Source organism: Rhinopithecus bieti, unplaced genomic scaffold (genome assembly GCF_001698545.2).
Source record: "Rhinopithecus bieti isolate Rb0 unplaced genomic scaffold, ASM169854v2 scaffold_6907, whole genome shotgun sequence".
NCBI classification, from domain to species: domain Eukaryota; kingdom Metazoa; phylum Chordata; class Mammalia; order Primates; family Cercopithecidae; genus Rhinopithecus; species Rhinopithecus bieti.
The window spans coordinates 3,689,878-3,704,236 of NW_016805647.1; the positions used below are offsets into that span (position 1 = coordinate 3,689,878).

Genomic DNA, 14,359 nt, shown 5'->3' on the forward strand with positions numbered 1-14,359 from the left:
GGGGACTATGAGTGAATTAAGACAGAGAAGTGTTAAAAGTGTGATTGTTTAAAATCCAGACCAGCTATCCATCTACCTTTTGTACATGGGCTAAATTTCTTTCCTCTGGAGGGGGATCCCAGGCAGGGAGAGAATGGGAATGCAAAAGTTACCTTGTCTCTTAATCCTGTTGGTCACGTGGGGAGCGAGAACTCAAAAGTGTGTCCTGAAGATAGAATTCCAAGGTCAAGCCAAAAAAATCAGAATCAGAACCATGGTCAGTCATGGGGTGTGAAGCCAAAGGTGGGGTTGCCTAGTCCGAGGAAGCCACAACCTCAGCTCACCGCAACCTCCACCTGCTGGGTTCAAGCGGTTTTCCTGCCTCAGCCTCCCTAGTAGCTGGGATTACAGGCGTGCGCCACCACACCCAGCTCATTTTGTATTTTTAGTAGAGATGGGGTTTCACCATGTTGGCCAGGCCAGTCTTGAACTCCTGATCTCAAGTGATCCACCTGCCTTGGCCTCCCAAAGTGCTGGGATTACAGGTGTGAGCCACCGCACCTGGCCCTGCTTCCTTTTTTTTAGAGATACTGAAAGAGGGATAGACTGATGGTTCTCAACTGTTTCTGTCTTCGGACAAGTGGTCTGTAAGAAAAACAAGAAAACAGTGTTTTCCAACAGAATTTATTCTTGCCAGTACCCATGGAACAGTAATGAAAGCCTTACATCCAACCTAGCTTACTTCTGTGACCGCCTGGTGCTTCACAAGTCACTGTGGGACAGCTAAGTCTCTGTAGGGGGTACAGGTTAAGATTAAGAATGATCCCTGCAAGCACTATAGGGGCATACATGTCAGAAACACGACTTTTCTTCAAGGTCCCTTGCCTTGGCTAGCAGTGTACAAAATAGGGTTAGGCAGGTCTTGAGAAAACGACTGTAAACATTAAGTGTGATCCTCAATTGTAAGCCTTATACATCCTACTCAGCCATCACCCTGCTCTGTGACCTTGGGCAAGTCACTTAATCAAGTTCAATCTCGATACTTCCACCTTATATGAGGCCGGCACGGTGGCTCACACCTGTAATCCCAGCACTCTGGGGGGCCAAGGTGGGCAGATCACCTGAGGTCACGAGTTCGAGACCAGCCTGGCCAACATGGTGAAACCCCATTTCTACTAAAAATAATTTTTTAAAAAATTAGCTGGGCATGGTGGTGCACACCTGTGATCCTAGCTGCTTGGGTGGTTGAGGCAGGAGAATCGCTTGAACCTGGGAGACGGAGGTTGCAGTGAGCTGAGATTGCACCACTGCACTCCAGCCTGGGTAACAGAGCGACTCCATCTCAAAAAAAAGAAAAAAAAAATTCCACCTGTTTTTAAAAAAGACATAGGAATAGATTTTTTACATTATTTTAAAATAAATTGTCTTAAGGGGGTAGAGGGAATGGGAGAAATGATAGGTATTATCCTCTGCCTCTCCTTCTTGTCCATCCTGCCTGAGTTTTTGTATCAAATAAGATGGTAAGTGTTAAAATGCTCTGAAAAGTGCAAAACACCATACAAAAGCAAGGGAGTATTATTATCAACATAGTTTTTTAGCTTAGGAGGATGAAGGCAGGGCACAGACTCAGAGCCAAACAGCTGGAAGGCAGGAAATCTTAATACCATAGAAGGAAACTTTTTTTGTTCAAATTCTTCCTGGAGTGGCACTTTTTTTTAGAGCAGACTTGGCACTGAAATCCCCTGAAATGCTGAAGTGGGTCCAGAAAAGTATTAAGGGGGCAGGTAGGGCATTCAGCAGCCAAAAGACACTGGAGAAACACAAGCCCTGGTTCCTCAGTTTCTTTGTGATCCAACAAAAGATACAATCGAAGGAGGAGTCGAATTGTATCAGCGGGTCTCAGATTCAAAGCCAGGTGGGTGTTGGATCCTCTAACAGGCTCTTTAACCAGCCACCACACTATTTTGGGAGCCAGGATGTCAGGGGCACTCTGTAACTAATACTGAACTCAGGTGCCAGCAACCTAAAAACCATTCTCTCTACACAGTGTTCAGAAAGAACACTGACCTGGAGAGGACTTTAGAGATAATCTAGTCAGACTGAGGCTCAGAGAGGGACAGGGACTTGCCAAGATAACACAGTAGAGTCAGGCTCATTGGGCTGCAGAAGCCTACCCAATTTAGCTCAAGTACAAAGGAGTTTCTTGTAAGGACTGGAACTGAAAGGCAGAAAGAAGCATAGAGGTCTAGGACTCACTGGTCTATTCATTCTCTGTCTCCTCGCCACTCCTCATCGCTGATCTATTCATTCTCTGTCTCCTCGCCACTCCTCATCGCTGGATAGGATTGCTCCTTCCCCCCTACCTACAGTCAGGCTTCTGCCTTTTCTTGGTCTCTGCTCCTACTTATCTGGGCCTGCACCTGGCTTTCCTGGCCAAGATCTACTTGTCTATGACTTTTTTTTTTTTTTAGGCGGGGTCTTGCTGTGTCACCCAGGCTGGATGGAGTACAGTGCCATGATCATTGCTCACTGCAACCTCCGCATCCCGGGCTCAAACGATCTACCTGCCTCAGCCTCCCAAGTAGCTGGGACTACAGGCATGTGTCACTATGCCTGGCTAAATTTTTTTTTTTTTTTTTTTGAGATGGAGTTTCACTCTTATTTCCCAGGCTGGAGTGCAATGGCGCGATCTCAGCTCAGCGCAACCTCCACCTCCCAGGTTCAAGTGATTCTCCTGCCTCCAGCCTCCCGGGTAGCTGAGATAACAGGCGTGTACCACCATGACCGGCTAAGTTTTTGTATTTTTTTTTTTTTTTTTTTTTGAGACGGAGTCTCGCTCTGTCATCCAGGCTAGAGTGCAGTGGCCCGATCTCAGCTCACTGCAAGCTCCGCCTCCCGGTTTACGCCATTCTCCTGTCTCAGCCTCCCGAGTAGCTGGGACTACAGGTACCCGCCACCTCGCTTGGCTAGTTTTTTGTATTTTTTAGTAGAGACGGGGTTTCACCGTGTTAGCCAGGATGGTCTCAATTTCCTGACCTCGTGATCCGCCCATTTCGGCCTCCCAAAGTGCTGGGATTACAGGCATGAGCCACCACACCTGGCCTTATTTTTTGTATTTTTAGTAGAGACAGGGTTTCACCATGTTGGCCAGACTGGTCTCGAACTCCTGACCTTAGGTGATCCTCCTGTCTCGACCTTCCAAAGTGCTGGGATTACAGGCATAAGCCACCGTGCCCAGCCTAATTTTTGTTATTTTTTGTAGAGACAGGGCTTTGCCATGTTGCCCAGGCTGGTCGTGAATTCCTGTACTCAAGCGATCCACTTGCATCAGCCTCCCAAAGGATTGGAATTACAGGCATGAGCCACCACACCTGGCTATCTCTGACTTCTCTACTTCAACTCCCTCTGCCACCTGACAATTTCTTTCCTTTTTTTTTTTTTTTTTTTTTTTTTTTTTTTTGTTTCCTGAGACAGGGTCTCACTCTATCACCCAAGCTGTAGAGCAGTGGCATGGTACAATCTTGGCTCACTGCAACCCTCTGCCTCCCAGGCTCAAATGATCCTCCCACCTCAGCCTCCAAAGTAGCTGAGAATACAGGCATGCACCACCATGCTTGGCTAATTAAAAATTTTTTTTTCCTTTTGTAGAGATGAAATCTCACTGTGTCACCCAGGCTGGTCTTGAGCTCCTGGGCTTAACTGATCCTCCCACCTTGACCTCTCGAAGTGCTGGGGTTTCATGTGTGAGGCACCATGCCTGGCCAACAATGTCTTTCTGTTCCTTGGTTCAATAAAGCCTCGAATCGGCCCATCTTAGATTGTTGTGCTAGGCTGTCTTAGTTCATTTTGTGCTGCTATAACAGAATATCTGAAACTAGGTAATTTATAAAGTATAGAGATACATTTCTTACAGCTCTAAAGCCTGGTAAGTCTAAGGTTGAGGGGTCCACATCTGGCAAGGGCCTTCTTTCTATGTATTCCATGGCAGCAGGTGAAGGGCAAGAGAGCAAGACAGCATGAGAGGGACAGAGAGAAGGGGAGAGAGAGAGAGAGAAGAAGAAATGGGGTTGAATGCATCATTTTATCAGGAACCCACTCCCTCAATATCGTCATTAATTTATTCATGATGGCAGAGCCCCCATGACCTAATCACCTCCTGAAGGTCCCTCCTCTCAACACTGTTGCACTGGGGATTAACTTTCCAGCACATGAGCCTTGGGGAACACATTCACACAATAGTATACACCATTGGTCCAAGGACAGACAGCAGCGAATATATTAAATGATGATCCTTGACTCTGGTGCTGGCCCTATCTGCTGAAGTCCAGAGGCTGGAGGGGTCAAGGGGTTTACAGCGTGGCCCCAGCAGGGTTTGTGGTCTGGGCAGCTTTTCCTTAAAGTGAATGTGAGTGAGGCAGAAACTGTACCATCACTAGGACCATGTGATTGGAGCTCAGGATTCCAGATTTCCTGCCCAGAACCTTTCCCATGAAATTGTCATTTCTTTATTCAGCAGACATGTCGTAATGCTTGTTAAATGTCATTTATGAATATCTTCTTCCTCCTCCTCTTCTTCCTTCTTGCCCCTAGAAACTTATAATGAAGATAAAGGCAGGAAAATAATTAGAAAACTTGAGCACTTTAGAAGAAGTATAAACAATAACCACTTACTGTAAGTGGTAGCTATTGTTATTGTTTATGCTTCTTCTAAAGTGCTCATGTATTCTAATTGTCTTCCTGTCTTTATCTTTATTATATCATGTATCTGATTGGTACATGTACCAGTCACTGCTGATCACTTTACATATATTTTCTCACTTAATCTTTACAACTCCCCTGTGATGCCAGCACCACATTTCACACATGTGGAAGGAAACAGGCGCAGAGAGTGATTCACAGATAATAAACAGCACAGCAGGGCTCTGATGCTAAAGCCTGTTCTGTTAACCACTGTGCAGTCTTCACCATGCTGTTAGAGCACAGGGGACCATCTTGGCCTAGGGAGAAGGACAGTGACGACTGGAGAAAGCAGTAGACTTCCAGGAGGAGGTGACATCTGAGCTCATCATGGGCAAGCTTTCCTTAGTCAAGTGTTGGCAAGGCTCACTGTAAACAGAGGAAGCCACATGTGGGAATAGCAAGATGCCAGCAGAGTACAGGGAAAAGCTAGAGTGGGGATGTGAATGGGAAGAGGGCCAGGAGCACACTGCATGACCTATGAGTGATTGCCTCCCTACTTCTGTATCCTCAGTCCCTTTTCTCTGACCCTATTCCTAGCCCTGGCGGAGAATGTGAAGATAAGGCCAGAGGGAACATTGAGAAGAAGGATCTCAACGAAGATGGAAAATTCAACAGAACCTTGGAAATGCAACTGCTATCGCCTGGGCCTTTGTTCCTGGAATGGACTCTGAGAGTGCATGGTAAAGTCTAAAGTGAAAAATTCAAGAGGAGGGAGCTTTCTTTTACCTGACTTTTGGGTCTTACCTTAGTTGTTACTTCCTTTAGGAAACATTCCTTGGTCTACCAAGCCTGAGACCCTGAGATGCTGCTGCTGCTTTTTTTTTTTTTTTGAGATGGAGCTTTGCTGTGTCACTAGGCTGGAGTGCAGTGGTGCGATCTTGGCTCACTGCAACCTCCGCCTCCCAGTTTCAAGCAATTCTCCTGCCTCAGCCTCCTGAGTAGCTGGAATTACAGGCACCTGCCACCACACTCAGCTAATTTTTGTATTTTTAGTAGAGACAGGTTTTTACCATGTTGGTCAGGTTGGTCATGAACTCCTGACCTCAAGCAATCCACCTGCCTTGGCCTCCCAAAGTGCTGGGATTACAGGCATAATCACTGCCTGTAATCCACCATGCTCGGTCTTTTTTTTTTTTTTTTCCAGAGATGGGGTCTTACCCTGTCACCTAGGCTGGAGTGCAGTGACACAATCAGTTTACTGTAGCCTTGAACTCCTGGACTCAAGCAATCCTCTGCCTCGGCCTCCTGAGTAGCTGAAATTACAGATGTGAGCCACCACACTGGTTTGGCGGCTACGTCTTGTTTATCCTTCCACCCGCAGTAGAGCATGTGGCTCAGAGTAGCTGCTCAGTAAAAGACAGATGAATGAATAACAAATAGCCTGCAAGGAGCTTCTGCCAAGTCTTTCAGACCACATCGATTTTCTCTCTGTTTCTGGAGTCCTACTGACCTCAACACTTGGAATCCTATGCATGTTTGAACCAGAAGAAACCTTAAAAATCACCTAGCTGTCTCCTACCATCTCACAGATGGCGTGATTGAGGTGATCACTTATTTGCCAACTGTATTAGTCTGTTCTTGCATTGCTATAAGGACATACCTGAGACTGGATAATTTTATAAAGAAAAGGGAGGCTGGGCACGGTGGCTCATGCCTGTAAATCTCAGCACTTTGGGAGGCTGAGGTGGGCAGATCACTTGAGATCAGGAGTTCGAGACCAGCCTGGGCAACATGGTAAAACCCTGTCCCTACCAAAAATACAAAAATTAGCTGCACATGGCGGTACATGCCTGTAGTCCCAGCTACTTGGGAGGCTGAGGCAGGAGAATCCCTTTAACCCGGGAGGTGGAGGTTGCAGTGAGCCGAGATCACACCACTGCACTCCAGCCTAAGCCTAGGTGACAGAGTAAGACTCTATATCAAAAAAGAAAAAAAAAAAAAAAAAGGAAAGGAAAGGGGTTTAATTGGCTCACAGTTCCACAGGCTGTGCAGGAAGCATGATACTGGCATCTGCTTGCCTTCTGGGGAAGCCTCAGGAAGCTTCCAATCATGGGTGAAGGCAAAGGGGGAGCCAGAACGTCTTACATGGCAGGAGCAGGAGCAAGACAGAGTGGTCGGGTGCTGCCACACACTTTTTTTTTTCCTTTTCTTTTGAGATGGAGTCTTGCTCTGTCACCCAGGCTAGAGTGCAGTGGCGCAATCTCGGCTCACTGCAAGCTCCGCCTCCTGGGTTCATGCCATTCTCCTTGCCTCAGCCTCCCAAGTAGCTGGGATTACAGACGCCCACCACCACACCCGGCTAATGTTTTGTATTTTTAGTAGACATGGCGTTTCACTGTGTTAGCCGGGATGGTCTCGAACTCCAACCTTGTGATCCGCCCTCTTAGACCTCCCAAAGTGCTGGGATTACAGGCGTGAGCCACCACGCCCGGCTGGTGCCACACACTTTTAAACAACTGGGTCTCATGAGAACTCACTATAACGAGAAGAGCACCAAGGGGATGGTGCTAACCTATTCGTGAGAAACAACCCCTAGTATAATCATCTCCCACCAGGCCCCACCTCCAACACTGGGGATTACAAATTTGACATGAGATTTAGGTGGGAACACAGATCCAAACCATATCACCAGCAATCTTAGTTTTTTATCTCCAGCCACAGTTTCTCCTCCGAACTCCACAATGAATCAGCTGCCTACACGGCGCTCATCTGGGATGTCCCACAGTATGTGCATCTAAACACATCCAGAATCAGCATCTCCCCTGAGGCCTAGGCATCCTTCAGCCTTCCCTGTCTTGGTGAAGAACATCACCACCCAACCAGTTGTAGCAACCACCTACCTCCTACAGCCTCCCACTACCAATAAAACAGCAAGCCCAGCAGTGTCTACTACCTAAATCACAAAATCTCTCCAATTTCCCTCTGCCTCCCTAGCCCAAATCCCCATAGCTCTCAATGGACCCCTGCAAAAGTCTCATTAGTTTCCCCAAATCTGCTCTTTCTTTGTACTAATCCATGCTCCTCATTGCAGCTGGAGTGACATTTTAAAATGCTACTTTTCCTTTAACTCCTTTGCTGAAAGATTTCCAATATCTCTCCACTTAAAAAATATATATTAAGCTATTGGCCAGGCACGGTGGCTCACTCCTATAATCCCAGCATTTTGAGAGGCTGAGGCGGGCAGATCAGGATTCAAGACTAGCCTGACCAATATGGTGAAACCCCATCTCCACAAAAAATACAAAAATTAGCCAGGCATGGTGGCACATGCCTGTAATCCCAGCTACCCAGCAGGCTGAGGCAGAAGAATTGCTTGAACCTGGGAGGCGGAGGTTGCAGTGAGCTGAGATCACACCACTGCCTCCTGGGCAAGAGTGAGACTCCATTTCAAAAAATAAAAATAAAAAATAAAAATATATATATATAAAATAACTAACACTTATGGAAAAAAAACTTATGTTCTAAGGCCTGTTCTAAGAACTTTACACGTATTAACTCATTTAATCCTCACAGCTCTAAATATTCCCATTATACAGACAAGGAAACAGAAACTCAGAGAAGCAACTTCAGGGCCTTTGCGTAAGCTCTTACCTACCCTTGGCTTGTTGACCTGGCTGACTGCTATTCAGACTTCAGATGGGACGCCTTGGGGAGCATTCAAAGATCTCCCTCTCTAGGTCAGGCCCTCGCATAGCATCTAGCCCAGTTTTTATTATATAATTATTTAGGAGGTCATTTGGTTCACGTCTGTCACCCCCATAGGCTTTAAATTCCATGTTTTGCTCATAATTATATCTTGAATATTCAACATATAATAAATACTTAATATTTGTTGAATGAATCAATAAAAAGCATTTTCAGTAGGAGAGGGGATGTGGTCAGATTTGCTTTAGAAGGATTTCTCTTGTGTAAAAGTTTGAAGGTGGGGAGACCAAGTCACCAACAGCAGCTGAATTCAGGAGTGACAGGAAGGCAGGCTGGACTAGAGGAGAGACGAGAGGGATGGAGAGAAGTGGGTGAACCCAGGAAGTATTTAGGAAGCATAGTGGATGGCACTGATAATTAAGTGGATAGAAGTGAGGAAGAGGAAGGAATCAGGAGGGACTCCAAGTTTCTGAGAGCACTTTGAACTGGAGTGAAGAAGCATCTGCAAAAGAGGCAGGTTGGGTTGGCAGAGCAGGCTGTCCTAGACCCAAGCAACTGAAACATGGAAAAGCTCTCAAAAAAATCTTTGCACCCAAACTCCTTAGCTTGGTCCTGGTGTACTTTATTCAGCCCCATCTGTGGTCTGCCCCCAGACTCAGAGCACATAGATCACTGCTCCTCCCCTAAGCCCCACCTGTCATCCAGTCCACCTTAGTAAGTGCCACCCCACTACTCTCTCTCCACAAGATGCAGCTTGGAGGACTTCTCCTCTGGGATCCCTCCTCGCTGCCCCACCCCTTCACGGGGTGAATGAGTCCTCTGTAGCTATCAGGATTCGCTGTATCAGGAGTGTTCCTCTGCTGTCACCTCTGATGACCATTTTCCTCAATTCAGAATCCCCAGCACCTGCAAAAGGCCTGGATCAAGGTAAACCTCAAAAACGTTTGTTTTACTGAATTTTCCCAAAGACTTGGCTTTATTACATTAAGAACTGAGGCAAGGAATGTGACAGTAAATCCTGGTGCCACCACTTAGAGATTAGATAAGTCACTTTTCTCAAGCCTCGGTTTCCGTCCATCAAATGGAGATAAGAATACAGTGGACCTACCTCGAAGAGTTGTTTTGAGGGGAAAATGAAATATGCTAGGTTAAGTGTTTAACACAATGCCTGGAACATGGTTAGTTCCCTCAAAAAATTAGCTGTTATTTATTTATGTATTTTTAAATTCTCGCCTTGATACTCAGAAGGGGCATGAGCAGGAACAGAGGATTGCAGTTCTTAGGATGGCCACGCGAGGGAAGTGGTGAGCAGCCTCCAGGAGGACTTCGGATCTGCTGTGCCAAGGCACCTGCTGAGGACCCAGATGGCCCGCCTGGGGTTTCCGGGGCTTCCCGGCCCCTGAACATGTGGGCGCAGGCCAGAGCGCCGCGGGAGAAGCCTCTGCCAGGTGCTCGGTCTCGACTATCACAGCCCCAGCCATCCCTCCCATCCCCGTCTTGGCTTGGAGGGGCTGGAGGGCAGGAGGGGACAGAGTGGGGGGCAACCAGGATATATCCCCTCCGTTTTGTCATTTGTCTTTCAAACTGGTTTATGGTTATTTCTTCTGTATAGAAGTCTTGTAGTCAAACATTTCCATGTTTTCTCTTATGGCTTCTAGGTTTCATCATGCTTAGAAAGTCTTTTCCATCTCCAAGATTATTAAAATATTCACTCGTCTTTTTTCTGATACATTATAGTGTTAAATATGTGCTCCACCTGGAATTTATTTCAGTGTAGAAAAGGGCACAGCTTTTGTAATTTCCCCAAAAGACTTGCTGGTTATTCCACCCATTTGATCTCCCCCCTCCAACCCCCTACCAACATCCCCCAGCCCCCGCCATTTGTCTGAAGTGCTGTCTTTTATTCATGCATTCATTTAGAGACAAGGTCTTGCTCTGTTGCCCAGGCTGGAGTGTAGTGGTGTGATCACAGCTCACTGCAGCCTTGACCTCCCAGGCTCAGGTAATCCTCCCACTTCAGCCTCCCTGGTACCTGGGACTACAGGTGTGTGCAACCATGCCCAGATAATTTTTTTTTTTTTTTTTTTTTTTTTTACAGAGTCTAACTGTCGCCAGGCTGGAGTGCAGTTTTGCGATCTCAGCTCACTGCAACCTCCACCTCCTGAGTTCAAGCGATTGTCCTGCCTCAGTCTCCCAAGTAGCTGGGACTACAGGTGCACGCCACCACACCCAGCTAATTTTTGTATTTTTAGTAGAGACAGGATTTCACCATGTTGGCTAGGATGGTCTCAATCTCTTGACCTCATGATCCACCTGCCTCAGTCTCCCAAAGTGCTAGGATTACAGGCGTGAGCCACCGCCCCCGGCCACAATTTTTGTATTTTTTATAGAGACAAAGTTTTGCCATGTTGCCCAAGCTAGTCTCAAGCAATCCGCCCGCCTCGACCTCCCGAAGTGTTGAGATTACTGGCATGAGCCACTGTGCCGGGCCCGAAGTGCTATCTTTATTATACATTGAATTCCCTTGCGGGGCTAGATCCATTTTCATACTCCATTTTGTTCCACAGATTGGTCTAGTCCTGCTTCAATACCGTACTGCTTCAAACACATTGACTTTAGAGTATGTTTTAGTAATGGGTGAGACAAATCCCTTTTCATTACTTTTCTTCCTGGACTTTTTATTCCTGTATGTTTATTCTTCTATATACACTTAAGAATCAACCCCCTCTCCACCCACCTCCCATCCAATCCTTCTGGTAACCAATATAGAACTTTGAAGATACTGAAATTATATGCAAAATGTACATTGCACATCTCCAGAGAGATAGTGCAAAGTTTTCATCAGATGTGCAAAGGGAGCCCCTGGTTTACCTGTCTCTGTGAAAGGGGCCAGGGAGGACCACACAGGAAGCCTGATTCCTCTCTGTGCTCCCACTCCTCACCTCCACCCTCATTCCAGGTCCTACCCTGGCCTCCATCCTGCCTCCCCTAATCTAGTCTCCCTTCCTGCTCCAGAGCAACCATTCCACCACCCAGGCCCTAGTTCCAGGCCTAGGCTTAAGGTAGAATAGCTGATAACAAAGCTTTAATTAATATGTAAATATAATCAGGAGCCCCAGCTTCACCTCTGACCAGCTATGGAACCCACTTTGAGGCTTTTCACATTGTAGGGCCTCAGTTTATGCTTCTCACAGACCAGGTGAGAAAGGAAGGCATAGGATGACTATGCCTCCTAGCAATCACCAGCAGGATCCTTTAATCCCAATAATTTTCCTTTTTCTCCCCACCTTCCCACTCCCCATTTACTTTTTTTTTTTTTTGAGACAGAGTTCCCCCGTCACTCAGGCTGAGTGCAGTGGTGCGACCTTGGCTCACTGCAACCCTCTGCTTCCGGGGTTCAAGTGATTCTCGTACCTTAGCCTCCCGAGTAGCTGGGACTATAGGCATGTGCCACCACACCTGGCTAATTTTTGTTTTTTTAGTAGAGATGGGGTTTCACCATATTGGCCAGGTTGATCTCGAACTCCTGGCCTCAAGCGATCCGCCCACCTTGGCCTCCCAAAACACTGGTACAGGCGTGAGCCACCGCACCCAGCCCCCATTTACATTTTAATTCATGCCCTCAGCAGGGAGACTACTGGTTTTACATGCCTCCAGCAAATATTAATTATTCTGTCCTCTCTGTCAATGAGTGGAATTCAAAACACTGGAGCCCAAGAGTAGAACTGACCAGTCCTAAGCAAGGTTAAGTAGACAAGTTGAGGTAGGCATGACCCTAGGAAAGACTTTACACAGTATCCTCCTGGGCTTCAGAACCCAGGACTCCAGGAGTCCATTTGGAAGTTTATATAGGCAGATGCCAGGCCCTAGAACAGAGTTTCTCAACCTCAGAAACCTGCTGACATTTTGGGCCTGACAATTCTCTGGCGCGGACGCTGTCTTGTGTGTTGAAAGCATGTAGCAGCATCCCTGATCTATTCTCATGAGACGTCAGTAGCAACCTCCTCGTTGGGAAAATCAAAAATGTCTCCAGACATGGTCCAATGTTCCCTGGGGGGCAAAATCGCACCAAGTTTAAAACCATTGCTCTAGAAGTAGAGAGCGCAGGGGAAGCAGGTTAACTTGGGCTTCAGGGCCGGCCACTCTACTTCCTTCTGTCTGAAAGGGACATTATAAAGTCTTTCTCTTCATACCAGGCACTTGGGCAGGTCTTTTCTCCTCTCTGAGCTTCAGTTTTTCCATCTGTAAAATGGACTTGACGTTTGTAAGTCCTTAGTTTCTTCTTCTCTTACCATCTGACGTTCCTGGAACTGGTTCAGGGTAGGGCAGGGGGCGCCGTGGTGCCTGTGAGGTCCTGGGAGGTGCCCCAAAGGAAAGGAAGGATGAGAAAGAACAGATGGGGTGATGGTGGAGAGGGAAGGCCGGGCCGGAGGCAGGAGCGTCCTAGGGACACGGAGAGGCCTGAGGCTTCCCCAGACCCCGCTTCTTGGAGGCCTCATTAATGTAGATCTCCCTCAAGCCGGCAAGCCAAACTCCCCGGATTTCCCTAGGCCCCGCCCACCACCGAGGCCCGGCCCCATTGGTCCCGCCCATCAACACGGCCCCGCCCCCAGCAGGCCCCGCCTCCCCTTCGCCTCCCGCCAGCCCGAGCTTGGGCTTTGCACCCGGCGGCGACTGAAAACGGTGGCTGCTGCGGAGCCGGCAGCGCAGGCGGGCGGAGCGGAGCTGCCCCCGTGGTGGCGGGCGATGCCCCCGTGAGCCTCCCTCGCCGCCCCTCCCCGCCCCGCGTGCCTACCCACTCGGAGTCCGCGCCCGCCTGGGGCCGGGCCGCGCCTACTGCCGGGTCCGCGGGGCGGGGTCCCGGGGCAGCACCTGCCCCGCCTTGCGGAGCCGCCTCGGCCTGCGGAGCCCCCCTCCCTATCTGGACCCCGGCCCCACCTCCGGGTAAGTCAGCAGGCCTTGCTCGCCTGGGAGTGGACGTGGGGAGGGGGTTGCAGAGGTCTGGAGGACCACGGGGGGAGGGGGGCTCTGGCCATGAAGCGCAACGTAGGGATGTGAGTGTGCCGGGGCGGGGGTGGGGGGATGAACACAGAGTGTGAGAGGGCTCTGGGGAGGGGGCTAAGGGATGAGAGAGGAACGTGGGGTGTTTGGGGAAGCCTGGAAAATGGGGAAGGGGGGCTAGAGTCTTGAGTTCTTTGCTGATGCTCAGAGCTCCTGGGGCCCTGGTCTTCAACAGCATTGCCTGGCATGGCATTTTTGGAAAGTGCTTAAAATCCCTCCTGGAAAGGGAGCTGGAAGGCAGCCTGCCTTTCTCCCTTCTGCCTGTGCCCTGGTTGAGAAGCAGCCACTTTTTCCTCCCAACGTGACACCGTTGTGGTGCCCAGAGGACCCCCTCCGCCCCATAAGAGGAAAGGAGTGCTGCTGACTCCAGCCCTGGGGTGGGAAGAGGGGTCTTTGGGAAGCTGGGAAAGCAGTTGGTCAGCAGCATGGTGCAGAGCCCAGGGTTCAGGGAGGCTTGGCAAAACCCTTGATGGCCAACTTGGGCATGCTCTCATTCATAGGGAGGAGCTCTTCCCTGACTGGCCACCTGGGTATTTGGACCCCATGTCCGCATTACCTCTGGACAACTCAGCCCTGAGGAGTGGGTTTCTTCAGTGTCCTTGTCCTGAAGGCTCAGGAAGGATCCTGGAATGGGGTGGGCAGTGGCATACCAAGGTTGGAGAACAGGGGGCATTGGCTGGCACTGCCACCTAGGGCCTGTTTGAATGTGGCCCTTCAGGGCTTGGATGCCTGGGTGAATATCAGTGTCCAACCCTAGCCCCAGGGGTGTTATCAGGATGTAGGGAAGAAGGCTGCTGCCCCTTTGGTCCTGTCCTCTATCCATGATGACTTCTTAAGTCTGGGTTCCTTGGGTTTGGGGCCTGAAGTCATGGGAGGAGGATTGGTCCTGATCAACAAGGGGTTAATCAGCCATCTCCCCGCCGCGCCCCCCCCC

General features: G+C 48.8%; 1 protein-coding gene across 13 annotated transcripts in view; it reads left to right on the plus strand.

The window, feature by feature from the left end:
- The window catches only part of RIMS3 (regulating synaptic membrane exocytosis 3), a 67,501-nt gene that overhangs the window by 9,960 nt on the left and 43,182 nt on the right, over positions 1 to 14,359 (plus strand). For 8 of the 13 annotated variants that reach the window (XM_017873284.1, XM_017873275.1, XM_017873291.1 and 5 more), the window contains 2 exons: positions 5,257 to 5,399; positions 9,610 to 9,812. The gene's annotated coding sequence lies outside the window, so the exon portion shown is untranslated. Of the gene's footprint in view, positions 1 to 5,230; positions 5,400 to 8,255; positions 8,397 to 9,111; positions 9,292 to 9,609; positions 9,813 to 12,969; positions 13,309 to 14,359 lie in introns of those variants that run through there. The other 5 variants (XM_017873278.1, XM_017873277.1, XM_017873279.1 and 2 more) reach the window with 5 other exon arrangements.